The following is a 16597-nucleotide window of genomic DNA, read 5'->3' as shown; positions in this document are numbered from 1 at the left end:
AGAAGAGATCAAAGGCTGGTATTAGATAATGTTTGAGTGTTTAAGATAGTCTTGGTCATGCTAACCTGTGTTTTTCTTTACATGACATTCATAGCTTTCAACTGCAAGGCTACTTCTTGGTCCAATAAGGCTGCTGGATTTCCTTTCATGTGGCTACTCACCAGGCATCAGAAGGAGAGAAAGGGGAAAGGAGAAAACAATGTAACAGGTTCCTGCTTTCTTGCAGATTTAGACACCTTTGGAAATCTCTAAAGTGTAACTGACCAACCCAGCTGTAAGAAAAAGTGAGAAATGTGGCAATCTGCCTGAGCACATTACCACCTGGGAAAGTCAGGATTCCGTTACTATGTTTAAACGTGAAAGTGGCCATTGAGAAGGGAATGGAGGTCTCAGACAGACTGGTGAATATGTTGTATGTCCCACAAAATATAAGTGTTATAAAAATTTAAAAATACATTTATCTTTCTCAGATCTGTCATGCTTCCTATTTTGTTTGATTATGAATTTATCACAAATGTGCTTCATACTTTTTTACATTTAAAAATAATGCCTATTAAAAGACCTAAACAAGCTAGGCATGGAGGCACATACCTTTAATTTCAGTATGTAAAAGACAGATGCAGGTAAATCTCTGTGTGGTCAGAGCCAGTCTGGTCTATAGAGCAAGACAGCCAGGGCTATACAGTGAAACCCTGTCTCAAAAAATTAGATAGATAGATAGATAGATAGATAGATAGATAGATAGATAGATAGATAGATAGATAGACAGACAGACAGATTCTAAAATATGTCAAGACATAGAAAGCATTTTGGATGATTTGAGTCAATAGCCCTAATTTTTCCTATCATCTAGTTTACAAACTTGATGTTTTACAAATGAAGGAGTCTGTTATAGAGTTCTCAGTGGATATCTTTCCGGTTTTATCCATCTCGACGTGTATACACTCAGAACTAAACATTTGAGAGCAGATGTGCCCCATGTGTGCACACGCTCTGGCAAATATCACACACTGCCATGAAAACTACCCTGTTCCTGTATATTGCAGCACAAATTGGAAGGAAAGTTTTAGAACTCAAAGACAGCTCCTGGTTATAATGGGTCAGCCTCCAGCTGAAGTTAGAGCTGCTACTTTTCGCTCCTTGTTACAGTTGGTCTTAGTTTAAAGTTAGATGCTGGAACTTTTTTTAATGGATATTTTCTTTATTTACATTTCCAAAGTTACCCCATTTACTGTTCCCAGCCTGCCTGAAATCCCCTATCCCATCCCCCTTACACCTGCTTCTTTGAGGGTGTTCCTCACCTACCCACCCACTCCTGCCTCCCTGCCCTTGCACTCCCATACATTGGGGCATCGGAGGCTTTCTATACAGTGGGTGTGTAAACATTTCAGTGAGAAGACAAGACACTCACGTGCTTCCCCAACCATCTCTCTCCAGATCTGTTCTTTGCTCTTGTCTGGCAGTGTCATTGGCATATAGTAGACTTAGACCACACTCATGCTTTGTTTTATTCATTGTTCATATCCCTGGGGTGGATAATTTTTAATTTGGTCACTATGAGTTCTTAAATTAAGGCATTACATTGGATCATTTTCATCTGATATTTCAATATTTCTTAGGTGGACTTGGAATCACAGCCTCACAGTTGGATTTTCTGATTGACAAAATATTAGATCATGTGCTTTCTTATATTGCTTGTGAGAATACAGCAACAATACAGCAGGAGCATTCGTGGGTTCAGAAACCAGAATCTCTCACAGCTTCTGGGAGAAATGGCTGCTGATGGCTGCTCCCAGCACAGCAAGTGACCTCAGCAGGTCACTCAGGACAGGCTCTTCTGCCTTCCAGGATTCCTACTGTGTATGTGGCTTTCTCATCTATTCTCAAAAGCTCACAGTAACCATCACATTAGAAAGAGTCCCCCCTAAGGACAGGAGCCTACTATTTGTTCAAAGCCTCTCTTTCAGTCAAACACTGGCATGCATTGAATGGTATTTCATATATTCTATTTAACTTAAATATATACTATTTTATTGAAAAGGTTGAGGAAAACAAGAATTCTAAAGTAGTTTTTTCCTAAGGACAAAGTCTAAAATCTGCCAAACCTGTGGCACTATTGGCCACTTAAACACCAGAACTGTAAAGGATTCTTGTTGTTGTTGTTGTTGTTATTGTTATTGTTGTTGTTGTTGTTTTAATCTGTTTTTTAATTGATTGTGTTATTTATTTACTTCTCCTCCCTCCTCTTTTCCAAGCCCCTCCCTCCCACCTCTACCCCCCCCAACCTACACTTCCCCCTACTTCTCTTCAGAATACTTTTAACTCTAGTTTAACAGAATTTGAGGTGCAACTGTACTAGAAGTAGTTTGCCAGATTATAGACTTAATGTGATATAAGCATGCCAGTCTTTCGCACATCTAGCTCAGACCTAAAAGCATATACCAATCTTCCATCGCTCGAGAAATACCAGAAAACTGTCTGAAGCTAATAGATGCTGAGCCCTTTACAACAAAAAGAGATAATCTTCTGTCTAGCCCAGGGCTATGTAAATTCTTATCAGGTGAATGTGCCCAGGGTAATATATATTATAAACTGACAAATCATTTTCCCTGGAACTATGCCTTGCAATAATTCTTCCCCTCGTTCCTTGTAACGATACCTTGGAGAGCCAGAAATAGCAGGGTTTAAATAATGTGGAGATGTGGGTAATAGAGGAAAATATGTCATGCACTTCAGTCAAATGCATGAGTTTCATCCTGTCAGAAAGGAACCCAACAAACTATAACTCTATGTGATGGCAGAACAATAAATAGTTGGGTTTTATTTGTATAGAGTGAGTGACTTAAAGTCCCAGCCTGAATAAACACACAGAATACTTGCTGCGCAGACTTCACTTCTGAATTCCCTTGGTTCTTGTGACTTTCAAGTAATGAAAATCATTTGTATTCACCTGGGACTAAAGAGCAAGGAAGAGTTTGTCAACTACTTGCAGGAAATGAAACTCCAGTGAAGAATGATCCTGTTAGTATCTGTACTCTCAATCAACCAGTTCCCAGGACTTTCCGAGATTGATTACAGGTTCAGAAAGAGACTGAAGATGGAGTCAGTGCAGAACTCGAACACCAGCATAAGAAAGAGCCAGGGTCTGTCTACAGATTTTTAAATTGATAAGAATATTAGACCAATATGAATCCATACACATACATCATGTTAATGTATAGTGCTTGGTATACATGGCGATAAAGCATTATGCTTTATAAAACATTTCTGATATGCTATCTTACTGGCTACTAACATGGTCTGTGAAAGGCTCCCTGAGGATACCCCTACTCTACTTCCTCCATTATGGGGGAAATAGAACTCAGAGAATCATTTTCCTTTTGGAGCCAGTAGAAGTGAAACCAGTATTCCCCTGGAGCTCACAGGCACTTTGTAGTACTATTTAAACACATATATTTTGACTCTGTGATGTAGGTGTGACTGAAGAGGCTTAGGTTTTTGCCCAAATGTTTGTGGCCCTAACACATGTGAGAGATATGCCCTGCCCCGAAACCAGCAGCTGGTCAATTTGACTGGGTTTGGAGTGGACACAATGACATATGAACATGAGACAAAGGTGAAATAACTTGACAATAAACCCCTTCCCGTGGATCCTTATTTCCTTCAATACCTCTTCCTTCCCCCATCTCTAGACACTGGTAAGATTATTAAATCCTGATACTTATGATTTAACATGATCAAATTTAACCAGAATCTTTATGGCAAACCTTAAAAAGAAGTCTCCAGATGATTCAAATATACAGATAATATTGCTTTGTTGCAACAGGCTGACACAAGAAAGAAACATCTGAAACATGCAAATAGTAATATCTAGAACAAGGTTCTCTGTAGAATTATTCAGATTAAGAAGTAAAATGGTAGTGTTTTAGCAAAACAAGTTCAGATAAATGCTATTCATGTTTTGGGTAGCATATGCTGCAGTCATTAAACACAGTAATTCTAGAAGACAATAGAAGTATATAACATTAAAAAAAATGGCCACAATTATATGTTCATGATTATAGTAGTGTGACTTATGTATACAAAGATTTGAAAGCAGATAATATGCAAATTCATCGATTTGTAAACATATCATTCTTTATCTTTATTGTGTCTATTACATAATATTGCTTATATAAGATTTGTAACTAAATTGAAGTTGTAAATGTTTATGAAACCACAGAAGGCAATAAAATCTTTACTTAATAAGCAAAATCCAAGATCACAGGTATGCTACATGGCCACTCTAATATATGCACATTGCTAGAATTCACTGAACTGAGACTCAGCCTGTCACTATGAGAAAATGCTTAAGCCTGTACTTTCACCACAGTAAACACAGGAAGTGAATCTGAAAGTAAACATAATTGTGATTATATCCAGACATGGCTTAAGCCAATTTTTTTTTTGGATTGTAGCCAAACTATACAGCTGATGAGAACAAAGTGCCTAAGACTCTGTAGTGAGAACCACAAATTATTATTTTTTTTCCATTTTTTATTAGGTATTTAACTCATTTACATTTCCAATGCTATACCAAAAGTCCCCCATATCCACCCACCCCCACTCCCCTGCCCACCCACTCCCCCTTTTTGGCCCTGGTATTCCCCTGTACTGGGGCATATAAAGTTTGCAAGTCCAATGGGCCTCTCTTTCCAGTGATGGCCGACTAGGCCATCTTTTGATATATATGCAGCTAGAGTCAAGAGCTCCGGGGTACTGGTTAGCTCATAATGTTGTTCCACCTATAGGGTTGCAGATCCCTTTAGCTCCTTGGCTACTTTCTCTAGCTCCTCCATCGGGAGCCCTATGATCCATCCATTAGCTGACTGTGAGCATCCACTTCTGTGTTTGCTGGGCCCCGGCATAGTCTCACAAGAGACAGCTACATCTGCGTCCTTTCAATAAAATCTTGCTAGTGTATGCAATGGTGTCAGCGTTTGGATGCTGATTATGGGGTGGATCCCTGGCTATGGCAGTCTCTACATGGTCCATCCTTTCATCTCAGCTCCAAACTCCGTCTCTGTAACTCCTTCCATGGGTGTTTTGTTCCCAAATCTAAGGAGGGGCATAGTGTCCACACTTCAGTCTTCATTCTCCTTGAGTTTCATGTGTTTAGCAAATTATATCTTATATCTTGGGTATCCTAGGTTTGGGGCTAATATCCACTTATCAGTGAATACATATTGTGTGAGTTTCTTTGTGAATGTGTTACCTCACTCAGGATGATGCCCTCCAGGTCCATCCATTTGGCTAGGAATTTCATAAATTCATTCTTTTTAATAGCTGAGTAGTACTCCATTGTGTAGATGTACCACATTTTCTGTATCCATTCCTCTGTTGAGGGGCATCTAGGTTCTTTCCAGCTTCTGGCTATTATAAATAAGGCTGCTATGAACATAGTGGAGCATGTGTCCTTCTTACCTGTTGGGGCATCTTCTGGATATATGCCCAGGAGAGGTATTGCTGGATCCTCCGGTAGTACTATGTCCAGTTTTCTGAGGAACCGCCAGACTGATTTCCAGAGTGGTTGTACAAGCCTGCAATCCCACCAACAATGGAGGAGTGTTCCTCTTTCTCCACATCCTCGCCAGCATCTGCTGTCACCTGAATTTTTGATCTTAGCCATTCTGACTGGTGTGAGGTGGAATCTCAGGGTTGTTTTGATTTGCATTTCCCTGATGATTAAGGATGTTGAACATTTTTTCAAGTGTTTCTCTGCCATTCGGTATTCCTCAGGTGAGAATTCTTTGTTCAGTTCTGAGCCCCATTTTTTAATGGGGTTATTTGATTTTCTGAAGTCCACCTTCTTGAGTTCTTTATATATGTTGGATATTAGTCCCCTATCTGATTTAGGATAGGTAAAGATCCTTTCCCAATCTGTTGGTGGTCTTTTTGTCTTATTGACGGTGTCTTTTGCCTTGCAGAAACTTTGGAGTTTCATTAGGTCCCATTTGTCGATTCTCGATCTTACAGCACAAGCCATTGCTGTTCTGTTCAGGAATTTTTCCCCTGTGCCCATATCTTCAAGGCTTTTCCCCACTTTCTCCTCTATAAGTTTCAGTGTCTCTGGTTTTATGTGAAGTTCCTTGATCCACTTAGATTTGACCTTAGTACAAGGAGATAAGTATGGATCGATTCGCATTCTTCTACACGATAACAACCAGTTGTGCCAGCACCAATTGTTGAAAATGCTGTCTTTCTTCCACTGGATGGTTTTAGCTCCCTTGTCGAAGATCAAGTGACCATAGGTGTGTGGGTTCATTTCTGGATCTTCAATTCTATTCCATTGGTCTACTTGTCTGTCTCTATACCAGTACCATGCAGTTTTTATCACAATTGCTCTGTAGTAAAGCTTTAGGTCTGGCATGGTGATTCCGCCAGAAGTTCTTTTATCCTTGAGAAGACTTTTTGCTATCCTAGGTTTTTTGTTATTCCAGACAAATTTGCAAATTGCTCCTTCCAATTCGTTGAAGAATTGAGTTGGAATTTTGATGGGGATTGCATTGAATCTGTAGATTGCTTTTGGCAAGATAGCCATTTTTACAATGTTGATCCTGCCAATCCATGAGCATGGGAGATCTTTCCATCTTCTGAGATCTTCTTTAATTTCTTTCTTCAGAGATTTGAAGTTTTTATCATACAGATCTTTCACCTCCTTAGTTAGAGTCACGCCAAGATATTTTATATTATTTGTGACTATTGAGAAGGGTGTTGTTTCCCTAATTTCTTTCTCAGCCTGTTTATTCTTTGTATAGAGAAAGGCCATTGACTTGTTTGAGTTTATTTTATATCCAGCTACTTCACCGAAGCTGTTTATCAGGTTTAGGAGTTCTCTGGTAGAATTTTTAGGGTCACTTATATATACTATCATATCATCTGCAAAAAGTGATATTTTGACTTCCTCTTTTCCAATTTGTATCCCCTTGATCTCCTTTTGTTGTCGAATTGCTCTGGCTAATACTTCAAGTACTATGTTGAAAAGGTAGGGAGAAAGTGGGCAGCCTTGTCTAGTCCCTGATTTTAGTGGGATTGCTTCCAGCTTCTCTCCATTTACTTTGATGTTGGCTACTGGTTTGCTGTAGATTGCTTTTATCATGTTTAGGTATGGGCCTTGAAAGAGAACCACAAATTATAAAGCCATTGACAGTGATGGCTCTGTCAACATCTGGCCATGTTGGTCTTTGAATACTTTTTTAAATTTTTCTTTATATTTGTTAAACATAACATTAAATCCAGGTCTCTCACAAGCTGATCTGTATACCTGGCCAATGTTTGCTTTTTATTTTGAAGCTAGGTCTCTGTTATGTTTCCTAGGATGGCCTTCAACTCTCTCTATAGCCTGGAAAGGTCCAGAAATTATATTGCTTCTGCCTTACTCTCAGACAGCTGAAATTACAGACATGCACCACCAGGTCCAGGTTGTCTTATACATGTTTGAAAAAATTCAAACTCTAGCTTTTCCAAAGCTAATAAATCACAATTGGAATGGATACTTGAATCTTAGGTTTTATTTGTTCTAGCCAAAAGACACTGTAGAGTTATGAAATGGAGTTGAAGACCATGGGCCATATATACTGTGTGTCTAAGACTTGAAATGAAACAGATAGAAGAAGAGGAAGAAGAAGAAGAAGAAGAAGAAGAAGAAGAAGAAGAAGAAGAAGAAGAAGAAGAAGAAGAAGAAGAAGAAGAAGAAGAAGAAGAAGAAAGATGGGTATTAGATGAGCTGAAATGTCCTCTGCATGCAGCAAGATGAGAGTTTTCCATATGTGTGAAAAACAGTAAGGGCAACAAATACAGTGGGTGAGGCAGTTGTGCTGAGAGAGAAGAAGATAAGGCTGCATTGAAGGGATGGAGAGCATCCCAAGGCCATATCAGCAAGCTGTAGTTCTCATGGAGACCAGCACACAATGGTGAGGAGCACTCGTGGGGTGATACAGGCACCATTGTCCACATGAACTTAGTGGACTGTATGATGAGTTCAGTTACTTCACACAGAGCAAATGTTTGTTGTCCTTTGAATGGATTGATTAATATCTTAGACTCGCAGTCTAAGAAATAATAACTAAAGTACTTCCCAGGCAAAATCTCGTGACATATTTGCTACATGAGGGCAAATATAAACCTCAAATCTGATCAGTAAATATTCTCAGTATCGAAGGGCTCCAGATAGAATACTGTGGTCAGGGGCTTATGAATCATCCTGTCAGTCCTTGTTTTCTAAGAAGGATGCTAAAGGATGTCTATATAGATGCTGCGAAGGTAAAAAGCAGTGTGGCCTCCAGCTCCTACTACAAATGATTCACAGTTGTTAAATGGGGTTTTTGTTCACTCAAATACAACAGCATTGCATTAGAAAAATGGGTTTTGATTTTTCTAGGTTCTGTAGATAACTTAAACTTCAAGACTGAAAACTAATTAGGTAGTAGCATGCCTTTCTGGGACAAATACATTACTTACAATAACCCAAGATAGATTAAAGGTAAACTACTGTGATTTATGTCACAGAGATTACATGTTCTATAGAGAAAAACCATATGGTGATTTATGCACATAGGGTAAACACCAAATAATGTCTTTTATTAATTAGAGGGAAATTGGATAAATATTGCTAAACAAAAAATTTTAGAGAATATTTTCCAAAAAGTTTGATTCCTAGTATCCCTCTTACAGTCTTACCTCTCAGAACATGGCAAAGAAAAGCAATGGTGGACTTTGTCCACTTGCAAGCAGAATAAGAGAGACTGGTTGGCCTTCTGGGTTACACAGCATGTGAAAGGGAGGTCAGAAAGCCATAGGAAGGGCGTCTACTGAATAGTCTGTTGTTCCATTATCTGCACCAAGTCTCAGGGAAGAAACAGGGAGGCAATGAGCTATGCCCCATTATAAGAAATTAAAGATAAACGCGTAGGATTTAGAAAGAATTGAGTCAAGGTTACATTTTAGTTCATCATCCTTTATTTCTGAGAAACACCCATTCCCCTTGGCGTTGGGAGAGAGTATTTTCCTACAATCAAGGGTAATTGCGTCTGAGTACAAAAGTATGATACCCTTTTCTCATTGGTTCAGGCCACACCAGGGTGGTTGCTCTGAGTGTAATACAGCGGGAAGTGACCTGAGTTATTCGAGGACAATGAGAATAAAGAAAAGAAGGGGGAAACCAGGAGACATTGTTAAAATAAAAGACAGGATATTCAATAAATGGAGCATGGAAAAAGAACAAGACCATGAAAGCGCCGCCCTGATCAGGCAGAGTTTAAGAGTCTTCACAGTGCTTGAAATTAATAAGACACCCGAAGAGAGATCCAGTTTTCAAGTATCCATGGAAATCTGCAGACTGGCAAATCTTATGAGGAGAGGTAGGTGGTGGGTATTAACAAGAATCATTGGAATTATTCATGAGAAGGAAAAACTGCCATCCCTAAAGCTTGCTCATTGGAGAGCTGTAACATCCTTCCTGTGTTCTCTGGTCCTACTGTGAAGAGCAAAATGTGCCAGGCTCTCAAGTGGGTACCGGGAGAAATGGCTACTGCTGTGCAAACCATCTGCCTACAGCACTTTAAATTCCGAGTTCTGTAATATTCACTATGAACATTACTATTATCATTACTAGTTTTAGGACTTGGCGATAAAATAGTTTTCTGATGTTTTCTAAAGGGGTCAGAAAAGGAAATTCTACTTACAGCAATTCAGCTTTTATATGTCCTTTGTGCAAAGGATAAAAGTTGAACCTTGTGTGTCCTGTGCCTGGTAAATGCAACCAGTGTTTCTTGTTTTAGCCAAGGCATCAGATCAAAAGAAACATTCAGTTTCACAGACAAGTAGGACCCAAAACAGTGGTCTTACGCCATTGAATACTAGAAAGCTTGGTGTCTACATTCACATTGTACTCAGAACCTGGTGCTGCCACCAAACCCCACCCTGACTCCCTTTGAACATAATTGTTCATTAACATAAAGGATAGAGAAAGAATTAAGTGTCTTCCTTGGGTAAATTGATTTTTTGTAGCATTCTTTTTGTCATTCATTTTCATTTCTATGGATGGACACTAGAAATGCTGCTTTCCAAAGCATCCAAAACTCTGGTCACAGACTCCTTGAGCCTCAAAGTAAAAATCGTGGCTGGACAGTTTAAAGGCAAGCTGTTTACTGGAATCCAACCTGAAACTCATACTACCAGCTTCATGGTCCCTAAGTGACGGTGAAAACATAGGGGTTACTCATCACCTGACACATTAGGAAAGAGTAGTGAGTAGACACAAGAGGTGGTACCTACTGAGACCCATATGACCTCACAGATATCATGGCTCTCCTAGGTTTCTGCCTAAGGTTTTCTTGAGGAATAAGCTAATAAAAATTGTAGGTTGTGCTATAGAACATAGAGGACTTCTTGTGTGTTTGCTTTTGTGTGTTTGTTCTGGGGAGATAAGACAAATAAACTCAGCCTGTGGAATACACAGAACACCAAGACCTCTGAGGTAAGGCAGACCACGATGGCATAGACGTGAATTCCTGTGAATAGCTGTGCCTGAGCTAGTGTGACAGCTTTTGCGATACTGATACAGGCCCTCACCCACCTCCGGAAGACTAGAAGTGATGAACTGAGTGGCTTCAGCTTAAGTAGATATGTGACTATGGCATCTCTAACATGTTCAGTCATTAGTATGTATTATGATGTTATAGACACTCAGACATGTATGTTCTTACCAGATGATTCTCAAAATATTTAGTGATATTTGTTAGGTGACAATTGTTTTTATCTAAGGTTGCTTCTTTTTACTTTAAAAATTTCTGATATTTTCAAATGACCATTTCTGCTATCCTCCTTCTACAGTTATGAGTGCTAAAAAATGTATGGGATTAACCAGCAAGATGGCTCAGCAGGTAAACTGCTTATACCACCAAGCCTAAAGACTAGAGATTAATCCTCAATCCTCAGGAATCATATGGTAGAAGCAAGTTAGAAAGAAAAAAACCAACTTCTGCATATTGTCTTCTGACTAAACATGTGCACACGTGCAAGCACGCACACACAAATAAATAAAAGATAAAATAGATAAATAGATAGATAGATAGATAGATAGATAGATAGATAGATAGATAGATAGATAGATAGATAGATAAAATGTACATTTTGAAAATTGAGGATAAAAAGGGCTGGAGAGACAGCTCATCAGTTTAGAGCATTTACTGTTCTTCCAGGGGACCCAAATTTGAATCCCAGCACCTATGTTGAGCAGCTCAACAAGGAACCCAAGTTCCTCTTCTAGTCTCTGTGAATGCACATATGTGTTCGCTCTCTCGCTCTCTCGCTCTCTCTCTCTCTCTCTCTCTCTCAAACACACACACACACACACAAATGTGGTATATACTCACAAGCACACACACACATATACACAAACAAAATTAAAAATTAATAAGTACATCTCAGTTTTTTAAATTAATGTTTTTAATTGAGAGACTGTATCTTTAAAATGGTATTGCCCTATCAGCTTCATGCAAACAACCCTTCCAGAGGCCAAATTCCTTCACAAACTGCCCTGGCAAATAACCTTGAAGCACATAAAAGCACACAGAAGGCCAAGATGCGAAGTTTGTCATTTTATTTAAGACCTAAGAAAGGATTGCCTGGTCTAAAGCGGGTTCTATGGGGGCCTTTTGTATTTGCAAAGTGTGGATGACATTTGTCAAGATGGGTAACCCTGTTTCTGAGTCACGACCTCAATTGCTGAATGAAATCTCTCCCATTCAAACAATCATTGCTGAATGCTTAATAGTTGACATCTCTAAGAAGCTACCTGATTGTGCCTATAAATGCTGCCAGAGAAAGGAGAGAGCTGGTGCTCTGATTGCACAACCGACAGAAGAGGATCAGGGGAAGGCTTAGAAAAGAAAACTATGTCCACATCAGAAAATGCAGAAAAGAACAAGGAACAAAATACTCCTCCAAGAATCCACTTCACACCTGCCACTATTTAGAGATTTGCCTTGCACTGGAAATACAGACCTTTTTACTTTTAGTCCTAGGATGTGTCTATCATTACCTATTTTCCAGTTTTCTGCTGTGAAGATTGTTAACAGTCTACAAAATATCAAAAGCCAGCAATGAATATTGAGCTTAACAACCCAGCTCACTCATCACCTCCTTGCTGTTATTGATTTGTTTCTGATATCTCATTATTGAGACAGAGTGATAAGTGAGTTTATTTAAATCTTTGTTATATCCCTGTTTTCTTAGAGTATCATCAAAGACCATAGGTTGAAATTAATCATGTCTTAGGGTTTTACTGTTGTGAACAGACACCACGACCAAGGCAACTCTTATAAGGACAACACTTAATTGGGGTTGGCTGACAGGTTCAGAGATTCAGTCCAGTATCCTTAAGGCAAGAGCATGGTAGCATCCAGGCAGGCATGGTGCAGAAGGAGCTGAGAGTTCTAAATCTTCATCTGCCAGCCTCTAAGAAGTGGAACTTAAAGCCCATGCCCACAGTGACACACCTACTGCAAGACCACACCTCCTAATAGTGCCAATCCCTGGGCCAAGCATGTATAAACCATCACATTCTACTTCCTGGCCCCCATAGACTTGTTCAAACATAAGAGTCCATGGGGGCCATACCTAAATTACCATAATGCAAAATACATTTAGTCCAACTTTCAAAGTCCCCATATTCTATAGCAGTCTCAACAATGTTAAAAGTCCAAAGTTCAATGTCTCTTCTGAGATTCATCTTATCACTTAACTGAAATTCCAAAGAAAGGCAGGAAGCCAGCTGGGCAAAGCCAAAACTCTACATCTCCATGTCTGGTGTCAAAGCAGTCTTCAGATCTCCAACTCCTTTTTCATCTTTGTTGACTACAACAAACTTCTTTCTCCTGGACTGGCTCTACTCCCTGTTAGCAGCTATCCCTGCCAGCAGATAGCCCACAGCTCTGGCATCTCGAACATCTTGGGGTCTCCAAGGCAACTTTGGTGCTGCAGCTTCCTGTTTCAATGTCTGGAATCTACACATGACCTCCTGAACTCCTCCAAAGGGTTGTCATCACTTCTCCAGCTCTGTCCTCTGTAGCACTCTAAGCTCAGGTTGATCCACTCCACTGCTGCTGCTGTTCTTGGTGATCATTCCATGGTACTGGCATCTCCAGTGCACTGGGATTTTTTGCTGCAACTACCTTCACCAATAGCCTCTCATAGGCTCTCTTCATGGTGCCAAGTCTCAACTCCTTTGCATGACCCCTTCAGTCCTGGGCCATCAACTTCGACTGAGGCTATACCTTCACCAATGGCCTTCCATGGCCTCTCACAGTGCCAAGCCTCAGCTGCTCCCAATGACCCTTCTTGCCTTCAAAGCCAATACCACCTGGATCACTCTTACACATTACCAAGTCCAGCTGCAGCATGAGGTACAACTTTGGCTATCGCTGGAACACAGTTTGTGCTCTCAGAAAACACTTCCCAGAAGATTTTACGTCTGTGATGCGGGGCTCTTCTTAATTGCCACTAATTTCTTAGCTCCAACTAACCAGCATCAATTGTCCCAGTAGTCAAACCTTTATCCAAACCATTACAGGTTGGCAATATGTAGTTTGAAGGCCCAGACACCTACTGATGAATTATTTTTCAGAAATGATGTACCATGTTATATCTGTGATTTGTCATTTCTTGTCACTCTCAGCAAATATTAAGCCTTTTAATATTAAGCTTCTAAGGAGAGAATACAGTGTCTCAGTAGAGGGCTCAGTGCCCTCATAACTAAGTTCAGGTCACATTTTCAATCACTTCTCTTAAAGGCAGCTTCTAATCATTTGTTACTGTTTTTTGAACTAAAAATATAATTACATAATTTCCTCCTCAATTTCCTCCCTCTAGTCTCTCCTACCTTGCTCTTTCTCAAATTTGTGTCATTTTTTACTTTATTGCTTTGTGTGCGTGCACACGCGCGCGCGCACACACACACACACACACACACACACACACACAGTGTTCAGCTGGTATAACATAAGTTATATGTCTATGATTCCACAACTGGTCCCTTGGTATTAGATAAACATTTTATAAATAACTGAGAGGGTAATTTCTGCCTGTCTCTGCAATGTTTCAGTGTAGAACCTGCTGAAAGATCTTCAATAAACACTTGTCAATGTAGTAAATAAGGATTCTATTCTACAGAACAAGAATGTAGATATGTTCAGTGAAGGCAGGCTCTCAAAGACCAAATTATCCAATTTATCTCTCATCTGATTGCCAGCCACCCACAAGGAGATATTATGTGTACAATTTAATAGTTGAGGAAAGTTCATTGCAGTTCCAGGACTGGCTTATATAAATGTACGTGGCTTATCTATGTCTGACATTGCTCTAAAATAATGAGGCAGAGACCTGGTATTTTATGAGCTTCTTGTACTCTGGATGGGCAGATACTGAGCTATTCTAACCTGATTATGCTGCCATGCCCTACTTCCCATCCACATGGCATTACCTGTCATCGTAGTCTTGTCCTTACTGTTCCTGCTCCATCCATCAATCAGTGTCCTCCTCAATTCTCTCATGGCCACCTGTTCATGGAAAATACTCATGGTGAATTCCTCTCTCTCTCTCTGTCCCACCAGAGATCCCTCTCCTGGGATCAGAAGTCTCATCTTATTCTCTCCTGTCTGGTCGGCTCTTTATTAACCAACCAGAGGTGATGGAAAACAAATTTTACCCATTAGACAGGAGATACTTGACTATGCCAATACCCAGATTGCAACCAGATCTCTGGGCTTACAAATCAGCATCTGAATACGCAGTGCACAAAACTATCGCCCAAGAGGCTTAAATGCATAGTCACTTAGTACTGGCAATCAATTGTGAATCTTCACATGTTTCAAGGAAACGTGGCAGACCAAAGGGAAACAGATACATCATAGGTGTTCAAACCTCCATAAATGCTCAGGACCCAGCACCAATACAGTAAAAAGGCCAACAGTTAGTGTAAAAGAGCTATACTGTCTAGAAAACTGTTATGTAATCCACGTGACATGATGCTTTCTGCCCCAGAAATATAGCTAAGAAAAAAAGCATAGACTTAAATTTGAAAGTAATAGAGTGAGTATTAAATTTGGATGTGATTTTTATTTCTACATGGTGCTTATATCAAAGAAAAAGAGTAATGATGCGGTGAAGACCAGTGTGTCAGGGAATGAAAACCTGACAATCACTGCACAAAAAGTAAAAGACACATAACTAATCCTGTATGATGTGCCCACTTACAAACTCTAAAGTACGCTGATATCACTATTAGGGATGTGGAGAGTGGCAGGTAGTCCATAGTAGTTCCGCACACAGTATTTTTAATTTAGAAAGTCTGAGATTTGAGCTAAGAACATCCTTAATTTAAAAATTCTCTGGCAATGCTTTACAAGTCTGTGGAACCCACCTGAGGTTCATTTATTTTTTTTTAGCACATGGTAGCAAGAGGAGGGAAACCCTGATGGTTTTTACTTCTAATGTTACACTCTTTCCATTATACCAATGAAATCCCAGTGTAAAGGCTTTGAATTCAAATGTTCTTGATATTAACTTAGAATCAATTTCATGTTTAAAGTATTATGTTAAATTAATAAAGGAAGTGTTATGGATTCATATCGGAATTCTAAGCAGCAGAAAGTTATGCTGAATTATCTTCTGAACATAATTAATGAGTCACCCACTTTTTTTCACTCTCTTATTAAATGAACTTCAGTCTCATTTGGTTGTACCTTTTCATTGTGCAGATGACCCAGTTGTTACCTAGAGACAGTAAGTTCTTGGGATGCTTCAGTGGTTACCCTGCACACCAGTGGTCCAATGCCCACACTTGAAGAAGATTGGAACTCTCCTCTCTTTCATCCATCCTGAGGTGACCACTTATACTCTGATCACTCCTAAGTTACAGTGAGCACAACAGCAGATGTCTTTTTTGATTGCCACACTCATTCAATTTTAATTGTTTATTTTACACTCACACCCTCTAAATGAAGGCATTGTATTTGTGTATCCCTGGAAACCACTTAGAAAGTACTTGTTTGATTGAGTTGGATTCTGTTCAGCTCTTCCCTTTTCCTTTTCCACTGCCCTTATCTCTACTATGCTCTCCTTACTCTTAGACTGCAATCATTGTGAAATGGCCTCTTCCCTTTTTGTATGTGATGTTTAAAGGACAGTGATCATATTCTCCATAGTATGAAAGGAATCAAAGGTATTTTACATAGGTTGATATGTATGTATGTATGTATGTATGTATGTATGTATGTATGTATGTATGTGTGTGTTTATTTATGTACATAGAGATATGCTTATGTATGTCCTTTTTCTTCTTAAAGCTTTATTAGACTCATTTTAGGTGATGGTGTTCATTATGCCCTTCTCATGTGCTTGTTGCTTTAATGATCTCCTCCTACCCTACTCTCTCCCATCCCTCTCCCCACCCTGCACTTCTCTTCTCTCCTTTCTTGCTCCAATAGTCCCCTCTCTACTCACATAGCACATGGTTCTATATTTCATTAAAGACTTTTATACTCTTTATCTCTCAGAT

At 39.5% G+C, this 16597-nt stretch overlaps 1 long non-coding RNA gene across 4 annotated transcripts in view; it reads right to left on the bottom strand.

Moving 5' to 3' along the window:
* Positions 1-16597, bottom strand: part of Gm39380 — a 120441-nt gene that overhangs the window by 74122 nt on the left and 29722 nt on the right. For 2 of the 4 annotated variants that reach the window (XR_001779238.1, XR_870944.1), the window contains exon 4: positions 14522-14597. This is a non-coding gene — a long non-coding RNA (predicted gene, 39380). Of the gene's footprint in view, positions 1-13302; positions 13747-14521; positions 14598-16597 lie in introns of those variants that run through there. The other 2 variants (XR_870942.1, XR_870943.1) reach the window with 2 other exon arrangements.

This window comes from Mus musculus, chromosome 9, assembly GCF_000001635.26.
Source record: "Mus musculus strain C57BL/6J chromosome 9, GRCm38.p6 C57BL/6J".
Taxonomy (NCBI): Eukaryota; Metazoa; Chordata; class Mammalia; order Rodentia; family Muridae; genus Mus; species Mus musculus.
Note: the sequence above shows the minus strand (reverse complement) of the source record. Positions and strands in the feature narration are given on the sequence as shown.